This window comes from Eschscholzia californica, unplaced genomic scaffold, assembly GCF_041429995.1.
Source record: "Eschscholzia californica isolate CP2 unplaced genomic scaffold, dmEscCali1.0.p SCAF_2, whole genome shotgun sequence".
Lineage (NCBI taxonomy): Eukaryota > Viridiplantae > Streptophyta > Magnoliopsida > Ranunculales > Papaveraceae > Eschscholzia > Eschscholzia californica.
This window is the reverse complement of record NW_028238309.1, coordinates 30303165-30315959: the sequence shown is the minus strand read 5'-3', so window position 1 is coordinate 30315959 and position 12795 is coordinate 30303165. Positions and strand designations below refer to the sequence as shown.

Sequence of the window (12795 nt, the reverse complement as noted above, 5' to 3'; positions counted from 1 at the left end):
ATTTTTTTCGAAACCATTTTCATTCATAAGTTATTAAATCACAATAGTACATGGAAGATAATTGTTATTTCTCTCCTATGAAAACTTCATGAGAGTTACATACCTTTAAATGCAAAGTGCCTCAAGAAGGAAAAGAAATTGGACTAGACACAATGATCCTAAAGATCGTCGATGAAAAGACCCTAAAGGTCGTGAATGAAAAGACCCTAAAGGTCGACAGAATAACTGGAAATAAATTAAAAGAACCACCGCCGATGTCACCGGAAAACCGATGTCGTCGCCGGAAAACCGAATCCGTCAACAGAAAACTGCTTCTGTCACCAGAGAACTGCCTTTGTCACCCGGTAAAACCGCCACCAATCAATGGTTTCAAATGGATTCTTGAAATAATCACCGTGACCTACCCTTTCTTTATCTGGAAATTTGTGACATCCCATGTTTTCAATTTTAGTTGAGGGATTATTTGACATTTGGGTCAAGTCAAAACAGGGGCTAAATTAGTAAAACGTCCAAACTGGGGGGTATTTTGCAATTGGGGCAAAACTCAGGGACTTAAAAGGAACTAAGGAAGCTGGCCACTTTATACAGCGACACGTGGCATCATTTTGCCTTAGAAACGAATTTGCCGTGCATGCATGTGGGACGTGTTGGAAGGGGATAAAGTTTGATTATTTTAAAATTTATGTGGACCCCACTTCACATATTTCATTTAAAACTCAAATTGAGGTTTTCTTTTAATCCATTGTAGAACAGAACCAGAGCAATGAAATAGCCGACTAGTTAATCTAATGGATTTTGGATCTTGTTGGTTCGATTTCTTCGCGGTAAATGGTCGGAATTCAACAAAATTTGTTCCAGGTAATTCCAATCGACTTATTCTACATATCTATCCGTTCAGAATTTTGAATTTCGTCCGAATTTGGTGGTTTTGGGATAGCTATTTCGTATACTGTATAGTTATACTAATTTCATTTGGGATCGAAATTTGGAGCTATTTAGACGATTATTATTCGATTCCTTCTAATGGTTTATGTTCAGGATCATGTTTAGAATGTTATGGACTATTTTGGGGTGACCATATATAGACGGGGTGCTGCCGAATTATTTTACGACTCGAATTTCATGTTTGGAATAGTTTGGAAATAAATTGGAATACAGATAGTTACCCGAATTTTATCATATTTCATATAAATGGACAGTTTCAGCTATAGATTTATAGTATTGAATTCATTATATGATTTGTCAGCTTATGGAGACTCTAAAATGAGAAGTAGAAATTATGGGAAGTTGGTTAATTGGTTCGTAGGCATTTTCGATATTCAGGAGACATATGTACGAAGTTAGAGATCGATTCGATAGATACTTGAAGTCTTTCGAAGTTAACGAATTTGTTTTTAAGTTTTCATGGTTTTGTTTTAATGATTCTTTTTATTTACGAAGGTTCTTAGTATAAGAACCTAATGTTTCTATTCGATTTTTGGTCATTCTTCCTTGTCTCAGAGTATGCGAATGAGGAGGAATTAGGTCGTCTGGTAGGCGGGAGTCTTTGGTGATGCAAGGACTGAGGTAGGGGTTCTGAATCCTTTATCCAGCATGGTTTTATAGATAATGAATATGCTAGATTATACAGTTATATATGCGCCATTATAACTAGAATTTAGGTAGCATGGAACTCGATTTATGTGATGAACTGAAATATGCTTGAAATGTTTTGATGCGATATGAGAAATGTTTTCGAACTGATTTTACGATGATTGTGAACTACTGGGGATTTTCTTGTATGTACCCGACTGCGGATTATGTCAACCTACGGGCACGTAGCCATTGAGGATAGGATGACATGTGGACACGGTTGTGATCCGTGTGAGACCGGTGAGGTGGACGACACTAGTCATGAGACCTGTGGGAGTAGAGTGCTTCACTTGCTGGCCATTGGTGCTCGTGCCTCCAGTTCGAGGCTCAGGGACGTACTCCTGACCGCTCGCCTGGGAGGTGACATTGATTGGGAATCCCTCTGCTTTGTGGCGATATGACTCTTGGTTGTTCCACTTCCGTGTTTGATAAGATAATGAATTGAATATGAATATTGGTTTTGATATACGAATGAAACTGATTTTGAAAGATCGCATTAGATGCATGACAGGGTACCGAAGAGAATGAGGTTCAGGTCCTTCCATGGGTATTGGGGGACGGCTCTCTTATTCGAACTCGGTGATCAAAAACGTATTTAGATACTTAAGGTATATATGTATCATGAGGTAAACTCTTCAATGATTGCGGAGTCCCTTAGTGGGAGAGGGACTTACCGGCTAGGGGTAAGTCTCTTTCTCGAGGAGACGTAGTGCATTAGCTAGTGCCATAAATGGGCTGGTACTATCTAACGCACTCTAGGTTCTCCTGAGGAACTCTCCTCTTATTGGGAGCGCACCATGGGTGGGCAGCTAATCACTGCTATTGCTTGCTAGATTAAGGAAAATGGTTTTGTATATAGTATATATAGTAACTGGTTTGATAACTCGTTTTGTCATGATGTTTACAACTTATTAAAGGAACTTTTGAAAAGGTGATGGGTTTTGGATTGGTCTTCTACCAGAATAACTCGTGTCGGTGAGTATTCTGACCCCCTACCAGTTGTCAGTGTGCAGGTTCTTGATTGTAGCCTCGAGGCGGAGTGTGTATTCCAGCCGGTGATCTTGTCTGACGAGGCTAGCAGGGTTATGTCGTTGTCTTTGGTTTTGTTTATTGGTTTTCCGTTATTTTAAAGTTATGTATTTATTGCAGAAACCAAACTCTAATATGTATATACGTAAAACTTAGAGTTGTTTATAAGTTGTATCGGTGTTGTACGAGGCGTTTGTATGTGTGTGGTTCGGGTTTCGACCCGAACTGAGTTGGGTTTGTTTAGCTTCCGCTCGATAGTTTATTTCTTTGTGTATGCGAATGTATGGTTTGCATGACAGGTTTTGCAAGTGCGACCGGTTCGATTTACAGAGGAGACTCTGTCGGATTTTTGTCTCGTCTGTGAGTTGCCGGGGCGTGGTCGTGTCTATTTTGGGACACGGGGCGTCACAGTTGGTATCAGAGCAATTAGTTCTGGTGACCTATATCAGAGCAGTTAGTTCTGGTGACCTATATCAGAGCATGAGTTCTGGTGACCCTTAAGTCGTGTATAGTGTAGAGCATTGACTGCTCTAGACTTTAGTGAAAGATAAAATTGGACAATATTAGGTGTCTAAAAGCTTCAAGATTAAAAGTGACCAAGAATAAAAGATGCTATATATATGTATTTGTTTCTTTTGATTTTCGTTTCTTGATTCGTTTTACTCGCTAGAGGAAGACTCGACGGATGTCTTAAGATTGTTGTAGATTTCTTGCAATGTTGTACAAGATGTTATGGGAGGACAGTCAAGGGTTAAGAGGTTTCAGAGGTAAATTTTGGGCAAGTCGACATATCGATGTTGTGGAAGTATCTTAGACAATAGTAGATGAGGAGATGAGTCAGACTTGGTATTGCGGACCTCATGGTAGTTATACACATTCCTTCATTTTTGAGCTTCGATCAGATCATTCAGAGATTGACTTTGATCAGGTTGTTTCGAGCGTGTATTGTTTCAGTTTGATCAGATAAGTATGGGTCTGGATTTTATTTGGTTAATAGAATGTTTCGATATTAGAGGTTATATGGATTGAGTTAGTGTTGGGTATTCGAAATATCGAGGGTTATTAAGTTATTGTAGAATTTTTCAAGGATTGGTTTATCTACGAATTGTATAGATATTATAGCGGTCTTCTATTTTCATTTTATCATCTTATCGACAACAACTATATTTTTCTTGAGATTATGTTGACTTCAATTTATTATAGATGTCTTCATTCTTTATTTTCTTATTTTATCGAGTCAACGGTATTTTCTTATATTATCGAGAATGGTATTTGTTATGAAGATGTGGGATCAACGAGAACTTATTCTTACATACAGATTATAGAGGTCTTTATTTTTCTTTATCTCTTCATATCGTGGATAATCATTGTTATAGAATATCCTTGAGTTGTGTGGTTATTTAGAAGCATTCGGGATATGAAGGATTGGATCTAGTTTGTTTATACAGTTTAGCCATATTGATTTTTGTTAGATACAGAGAGTTTGTGATTTTCGAAATGGGACAGGTTCTCTCAAATTCTGAGTTGGTCGAAAGGACATGGCAGAAAGAAGCGAGTTGATCTAAATTTCGGGGACGAAATTTCTTTTAAGGGGGGAGGATTGTGACATCCCATGTTTTCAATTTTAGTTGAGGGATTATTTGACATTTGGGTCAAGTCAAAACAGGGGCTAAATTAGTAAAACGTCCAAACTGGGGGGTATTTTGCAATTGGGGCAAAACTCAGGGACTTAAAAGGAACTAAGGAAGCTGGCCACTTTATACAGCGACACGTGGCATCATTTTGCCTTAGAAACGAATTTGCCGTGCATGCATGTGGGACGTGTTGGAAGGGGATAAAGTTTGATTATTTTAAAATTTATGTGGACCCCACTTCACATATTTCATTTAAAACTCAAATTGAGGTTTTCTTTTAATCCATTGTAGAACAGAACCAGAGCAATGAAATAGCCGACTAGTTAATCTAATGGATTTTGGATCTTGTTGGTTCGATTTCTTCGCGGTAAATGGTCGGAATTCAACAAAATTTGTTCCAGGTAATTCCAATCGACTTATTCTACATATCTATCCGTTCAGAATTTTGAATTTCGTCCGAATTTGGTGGTTTTGGGATAGCTATTTCGTATACTGTATAGTTATACTAATTTCATTTGGGATCGAAATTTGGAGCTATTTAGACGATTATTATTCGATTCCTTCTAATGGTTTATGTTCAGGATCATGTTTAGAATGTTATGGACTATTTTGGGGTGACCATATATAGACGGGGTGCTGCCGAATTATTTTACGACTCGAATTTCATGTTTGGAATAGTTTGGAAATAAATTGGAATACAGATAGTTACCCGAATTTTATCATATTTCATATAAATGGACAGTTTCAGCTATAGATTTATAGTATTGAATTCATTATATGATTTGTCAGCTTATGGAGACTCTAAAATGAGAAGTAGAAATTATGGGAAGTTGGTTAATTGGTTCGTAGGCATTTTCGATATTCAGGAGACATATGTACGAAGTTAGAGATCGATTCGATAGATACTTGAAGTCTTTCGAAGTTAACGAATTTGTTTTTAAGTTTTCATGGTTTTGTTTTAATGATTCTTTTTATTTACGAAGGTTCTTAGTATAAGAACCTAATGTTTCTATTCGATTTTTGGTCATTCTTCCTTGTCTCAGAGTATGCGAATGAGGAGGAATTAGGTCGTCTGGTAGGCGGGAGTCTTTGGTGATGCAAGGACTGAGGTAGGGGTTCTGAATCCTTTATCCAGCATGGTTTTATAGATAATGAATATGCTAGATTATACAGTTATATATGCGCCATTATAACTAGAATTTAGGTAGCATGGAACTCGATTTATGTGATGAACTGAAATATGCTTGAAATGTTTTGATGCGATATGAGAAATGTTTTCGAACTGATTTTACGATGATTGTGAACTACTGGGGATTTTCTTGTATGTACCCGACTGCGGATTATGTCAACCTACGGGCACGTAGCCATTGAGGATAGGATGACATGTGGACACGGTTGTGATCCGTGTGAGACCGGTGAGGTGGACGACACTAGTCATGAGACCTGTGGGAGTAGAGTGCTTCACTTGCTGGCCATTGGTGCTCGTGCCTCCAGTTCGAGGCTCAGGGACGTACTCCTGACCGCTCGCCTGGGAGGTGACATTGATTGGGAATCCCTCTGCTTTGTGGCGATATGACTCTTGGTTGTTCCACTTCCGTGTTTGATAAGATAATGAATTGAATATGAATATTGGTTTTGATATACGAATGAAACTGATTTTGAAAGATCGCATTAGATGCATGACAGGGTACCGAAGAGAATGAGGTTCAGGTCCTTCCATGGGTATTGGGGGACGGCTCTCTTATTCGAACTCGGTGATCAAAAACGTATTTAGATACTTAAGGTATATATGTATCATGAGGTAAACTCTTCAATGATTGCGGAGTCCCTTAGTGGGAGAGGGACTTACCGGCTAGGGGTAAGTCTCTTTCTCGAGGAGACGTAGTGCATTAGCTAGTGCCATAAATGGGCTGGTACTATCTAACGCACTCTAGGTTCTCCTGAGGAACTCTCCTCTTATTGGGAGCGCACCATGGGTGGGCAGCTAATCACTGCTATTGCTTGCTAGATTAAGGAAAATGGTTTTGTATATAGTATATATAGTAACTGGTTTGATAACTCGTTTTGTCATGATGTTTACAACTTATTAAAGGAACTTTTGAAAAGGTGATGGGTTTTGGATTGGTCTTCTACCAGAATAACTCGTGTCGGTGAGTATTCTGACCCCCTACCAGTTGTCAGTGTGCAGGTTCTTGATTGTAGCCTCGAGGCGGAGTGTGTATTCCAGCCGGTGATCTTGTCTGACGAGGCTAGCAGGGTTATGTCGTTGTCTTTGGTTTTGTTTATTGGTTTTCCGTTATTTTAAAGTTATGTATTTATTGCAGAAACCAAACTCTAATATGTATATACGTAAAACTTAGAGTTGTTTATAAGTTGTATCGGTGTTGTACGAGGCGTTTGTATGTGTGTGGTTCGGGTTTCGACCCGAACTGAGTTGGGTTTGTTTAGCTTCCGCTCGATAGTTTATTTCTTTGTGTATGCGAATGTATGGTTTGCATGACAGGTTTTGCAAGTGCGACCGGTTCGATTTACAGAGGAGACTCTGTCGGATTTTTGTCTCGTCTGTGAGTTGCCGGGGCGTGGTCGTGTCTATTTTGGGACACGGGGCGTCACAAAATTGAGTGATATTACGATGATCAGTCCGACTTTGAAGATAATCATGAACAATTCGAGAGTGATCATGATCTTTACTTTCTTGTTTGAAGTTGTCCAATTCTAGGGTTTGGGTACCAGTCAAATAAACTAGATCATCATCATCATCATCAAGATCGTAATCACTATCTATGAATCCATTTTCATTTCTAGAGGCGTTTATGGCCTCCCCCATCTTGATGAGTTTGAGTACTTCCATGAGTAAATTCTGAATTTCTGATGGATTATAGGGTTCAAAGACAGATGATAATACCGATGGAAAAGGAAAAGGAAAAGGAAGATAACCAGAATTCTTGAATCTCCATTCTTTGAATCGGATTTTCTACAAAGACATATTAGTTCTTCTACCTTTATTTGAGAAACGGGAAAAGGAATCCGGCGAAGGAATACCCTTCACCGGAGAAGCAAAAAACCCTAGAAGTTACTCTGGAATAAACTTAGAGAGAGAGCGGTATAACTAAAAATAGTACCAATGCCCTTCGATAGTGCGATATTAAAGAGACTTGCAATATACTATTACTCCCTAACATGTGCAGTCTTCCATTGTGTTATGTGTTGGTTCTGAAATAGCCTTCAATCCTTTTCAAGTACCCGGGGGTTTATCTTGGAAAGCATGTGTTCTACTTTTTCACGTGCTTCTTTGATTTTTATCGTTAAAGGATTCGTAATTAGAGCATGCGAAATTCGTATGATTTTCCCAGGTCTCTACAAATTGGGCTTCCGATTTTGCATCGATCCCTCAATGTTCTTTGCAATTTGGCGTTTACAACTTTGTTGTTTATCTTTCTTGATAAATAACATCGAATCTATTTATTAATTTTCAGGGTTATCCTATACCCAAAACTGGATGTGAGTGCTTTTCTCATATCCCTGGTTAAAACAGTACACTATTAATTTTCTTTTCGTTCCCTAATATGTGATGAACTTTTCTTTTCCGCGGACTCGAGATGCTATTTTTGTTTTCTTAGAAGAAATGTTCCTGTCTGAGGTCCAAGCCAGTTTGCCTCTAAAGTTCCATCTGTTTCAATTACTAAGGAGTTGTTTATACCGGAAGGGGTTTTTCTCTTTGCTTTTTTTTTGGGTTAATTTTGTTTTGGCCCCCGATTTGTGACCAACTCGCCGTTTTGGCCCCAATAAGTGTCCGGCAATTCGTTTTGGCCCCAAAATCAATTTTTCGGGCAGTGCTGACATCATCAGATCAAACCTAATAATTTTCAATACCCAAAATACCCCTCTGACTATATCTTCATTTTCCACACCAAATCTCGAGCCGTCACCTCTATCACATCCCTTCTGCTATTTTAAAAAAATCTCTCTCTGAAAAAACAAAATTTTTTCCTCTCTCCTTTCTCTCTCTCTCTCAATCTGGTTCATGGTGAAATTTTTTTCTCATTCTCCTTCATCTCATCAAAAACCTCTTAAGCTTTAGAAATTTTTAGTTTTTCACAATACTCTCTGATCAAAGTAGTGTAACTAATAATATTAAGGCTCAAATCAGAAACCTTTTTCATCGTACCCTTCAAAAGATTATAAGTAATCAAATCTGGATTAATTCCAAAACTTTGACATTTCTTTAAAAACCCTAAACCCTTCATCCACTGGTGAATTCAAACATAACCCTCTAATCAAAATATTAGAAGTATATAAATCAGGCAAAACCCTAATTGTTAACAGTTCATCATACAATTTCTTAGCCATAGTAGTTCTTCCAGGCTTAAGTAAAATTGATAAGAGACAATTGAAAGTAAAAACAAAAGGAGAAGCCCTAAAAGTTTTCATTGAATTAAATAGTTTAATGGATTCTTGAAATAACCCAGCTTGACCATGACTTCTAATCAAACTATTAAAAAGTTTAGCTTCAAGTTTGATTTTTCCACCAATTTTGGTCTCAATTGAGAAGAGAATATTTTGAGCTGCATTTAGATTCTGATTTCGACCTAGGGTTTCAATTAATTCGTAGTAAGTTTGATCATTGTGGGTGAAACCATTAGTTTCATACCATTTGAAGAATTTAAGAGCTTTAGCTGGAGTTCTAATTAGAGAGAGATTGAAGGGCAGTTGTTTTAGAGAGAGAATAACAAGAAGAAGAAGAAGATGAGATTTTAGAGAGAGAGGATTTAAGTTCAGGTGACCAAGGTTGTTTATTTATGAGTTGAGCTAGGGTTCTAGCTGTTTTGGTTTTTGATGATCTGATTGTTTGGGTTTGATCTTTTTTGTTGTTGTTGGTGGCGGTGGTAGTAGGTGTAGGTGACAGGAGGCGCACCTGATAATGGTGAACGGCGAGATGTGGTTCACCATGAACCAGATCTATAGAGAGAAGGAGTATAATAAAAGAGAAGAAAAGTAATGAAAGAGAAGAAGAAAGTGGGTTTATGAGTAACTGCCTTTGGAAGGTGAAGATGGGTTGGTGACAGTTCTAGATTTGGCATGGGGAAGGAAGATATGGTCAGAGGGGTATTTTGGGTATTGAAAAGTATTAGATTTGACCTGATGATGTCAGCACTGCCCGAAAAATCGATTTTGGGGCCAAAACGAACTGTCGGACACTTATTGGGGCCAAAACGGCGAGTTGGTCACAAATCGGAGGCCAAAACGGAATTAACCCTTTTTTTTTGACAAGACAACGGGGATTAAAGGGACCCCGACCCATTTATTGAACCAAAAAACTAAAACAAATATCCCACATTATAGCAAACTATAATGACCAACAAAAGAACAAGAAATCAAAACAATCAGCTCTCGGCTGGCCAAAATCTCCTAATTCTCACTATACCCTTTCTGTCTTGCTCCACAATAGCTACCAGCATGCTCGGCAGCTGCTTCACATCCAATAGGATAACCCCATTATTGCTCAACCGCGACAAATTATCAGCTGTCTGATTGAGTTCCCTAAATGTGTGGACAACCTCACAGCTATCAAACTGCTCCATCAAACATCTGACTTCCTTCCAAGTACTCCACACCTTCCAAGGAGGCTTTGCACCCTTAGCAGCCTGAACAAAAACTACATTGGTTGAATCAGTAGATAGCACCACCCTATTCAAACCTCTATCCCTAGCCAGCCTCAGGCCTAGCATGGCACCCTGCATTTCATGCAACAGAACACTACCAGGAGTAGCTCTGCCAGCCCCAGCAGCAATCACAACTCCACAGTCATCCCTAAGAATAGCACCATACCTTGCATAATCCTTCTCATAAGCACCATCTGTGTTAATAATAACATAACCTGCAGAAGGAGCACTCCACTTTAACCCCTTCACACATCATAGGTTTAACTATGTTTAATCTCAACAACAGATTAGAATTCTCTGCTGAAACCTCAATTCTCCCACACCGATCTTTCACTTTAATCTGAGCCTCCTGCTTGATCAAAGCCAAGATGGTGTCAACATTCCTACTTACCTGCTGAAAAGCCCTCAAGTTCCTCTCCCTCCAAATATGACACACAAAAGAGGCAAACAACATACAACTGACTCTGTTCACAAACTTATCTCCCCTAAAATGTCCTATACACCAACCCACAACAGACTCCCAATCATGGAACAAGTTAGGCCTAATCCCCAGCAATTCCATTAGCCCATTCCAAACCCCTCCTGCAAGGAACACTCAAAGAGCAGATGATAATCTGTTTCATCACACAAACCATAGAGGAAACAATTTTTAGGAACAGCAAAGCCCCAGGAGTTAAGTTTCATAGTTGTCTTCAATCCCCTCTATAGAGCAACCCAGGCAATAAATGGATGTCTAGGAACAGCCATGCTAGACCACACCAAACAATGCCAATCCACCTTGCCACTCTTCTGCCTCACAGCCTCATAAGTATCCTTCACAGTAAACTCCCCATTCTTACTAACAGTCCACACCACTGTATCTTCCTCAACTTTCCCAATCTCAACCTCTTCCAGTCCTTCTAAAATGGGATTCAAAATGAACCTAAGATGAGCTGGCACATTCCAAGTCCCATCCTTAATGATAGCAGAAAGAGGCATATTGAGAGGCAAATTAGAAACCAGTCTAACACTATCTTCATAAGCAGGATAAAGGATACCTTGAGGGTGCCAAGCATCCAACCACAATTGGATTTTGTTACCCTGTCCAACCAAGTGAAAAAAGAGAGCTCTAGCCTTCTCCCTACTCCCACGAATCCTTCTCCAACACCAGGAGCAATCATGAGGAATCTTCATAAGCCAAAAACACTTCCCTTTGAGTAGATTCTGCTTAACCCAGTTTACCCAAAGAGAATTTTTACCACTCACCAAATCTCAAATATGCCTGAAATTCATTGCATCATTTAGGTACTCAGTATTCCTAATTCCCACTCCCCTTCTTCTTTGGGAAGAAAAGCAATATCTCTTTTCACAGAAGGTCTTTTAAAACCCATATCCACTCCACACCATAAGAATCTAAAGAAAATAGAATTTATTTCCTTAAAGACTCTCTTGAGAAACACAAAGACAGCAGTCCAATAAATCATCACCCCACAAAGAACTGATTTGATTAACAAGCATCTTCTTGCAAAAGACAAATATCTAGCCTTCCAAGATTGAACTCTCCCTTGAATCTGCTCAATGAGAGGGGAGCAATCATTGTAAGACAACCTAGCAGAGATCAGAGGAAGACCAAGATATCTAATAGGAAGAGCTCCCCAAATGAATCCCAACTCCTGCTAAATCTTCACTTTAGTTCCCTTGTCTATTCCAGCCCAAAACATAGAACTCTTAGCACAGTTAACCCCTAGGCCAGTACCCTTCCTCAACCTAACCAAAACCCTGTTCAAAGCACAAGCTGATTTCTCATTACCTCTAAAAAGCACCATAAGATCATCAGCAAAACACAGATGTGTAATCTTAGGCTTCTTGCATTTAGGTTGTAAGTGGAAATGTCCAGCTCCTTCCTCCTTCATAATCAAAGCAGAAAAGACCTCCATAACCATAACAAACAGGTAAGGAGACATAGGATCTCCCTGTCTCAAACCCCTCCTTCCTTGGAAATACCCATGAGCACCCCCATTGACCACAATAGAATATCTAGGGGTAGAAACACATTCAAAAATCCATTTCACAAATAAGTCAGGAAAATGAAACTTCCTAAGAATCTTAAGCAAGGAGACCTTCTCACAGTATCATAAGCCTTCTTAAGATCTATTTTCACAGTACATCTAGCTACCCCATTCTTATAATTATAGTTCCTGACTATTTCATGAGCCAACATAATATTATCCTGTATGCTCCTACCAGATATAAAAGCAGACTGATTCTCACTAACCATAGAATAGATTACCAACTTCAGCCTCTTTGTAATAATCTTAGTAATGCATTTGTAAATAACATTACAGCAAGAAATAGGTCTAAAATCCCCCAGAGAAGAAGCATTAGGGACTTTAGGCACAAGAGAGACAAGGGTGGAGTTTACCTCTCTTAGCATCCTTCCTGATTTGAAAAAATTCTGGACAGCAAGGACAAAATCATCCCCAACAATGTTCCAACACTTCTTGAGAAAATATGAGGAGAACCCATCTGGACCAGGAGCCTTCTCAGAACCTATAGTAGACAGAGCATAAACCACCTCCTCCCTACTAACTGGCTTAATCAACTCAAAGCAATCCTCAATCTCTAGAGGATGTTGAAACTCAAAGGAATTTAACACATCATCCTCCTCCTCCATAACTTGTTCAGTCCCTAACATCCTCTCATAAAACCTTACACACTCCTCAATCACCCCTTCCTGCTCCTCCACAATCACCCCATCTTCTCTCCTCACCTGACTAATAGTGTTCCTAGCCTTTCTCTCCTTAATGGTGCTATGAAAAAACTTATTATTACCATCATCCAGTGTGAGCCACTTCACC

General features: G+C 39.1%; 1 long non-coding RNA gene across 2 annotated transcripts; it reads left to right on the top strand.

The window, feature by feature from the left end:
• The first annotated feature begins 700 nt into the window (after positions 1-700).
• LOC147557339 (uncharacterized) lies at positions 701-6697 on the top strand. 2 transcript variants are annotated; one of them, XR_015233966.1, is made up of 5 exons: positions 701-858; positions 1501-1566; positions 2632-4696; positions 5339-5404; positions 6470-6697. It is a non-coding gene; the product is annotated as an uncharacterized LOC147557339 (long non-coding RNA). The 2 variants fall into 2 exon arrangements; XR_015233965.1 differs by having other exon boundaries at positions 5339-6697.
• The last annotated feature ends 6098 nt before the right edge of the window (positions 6698-12795 follow it).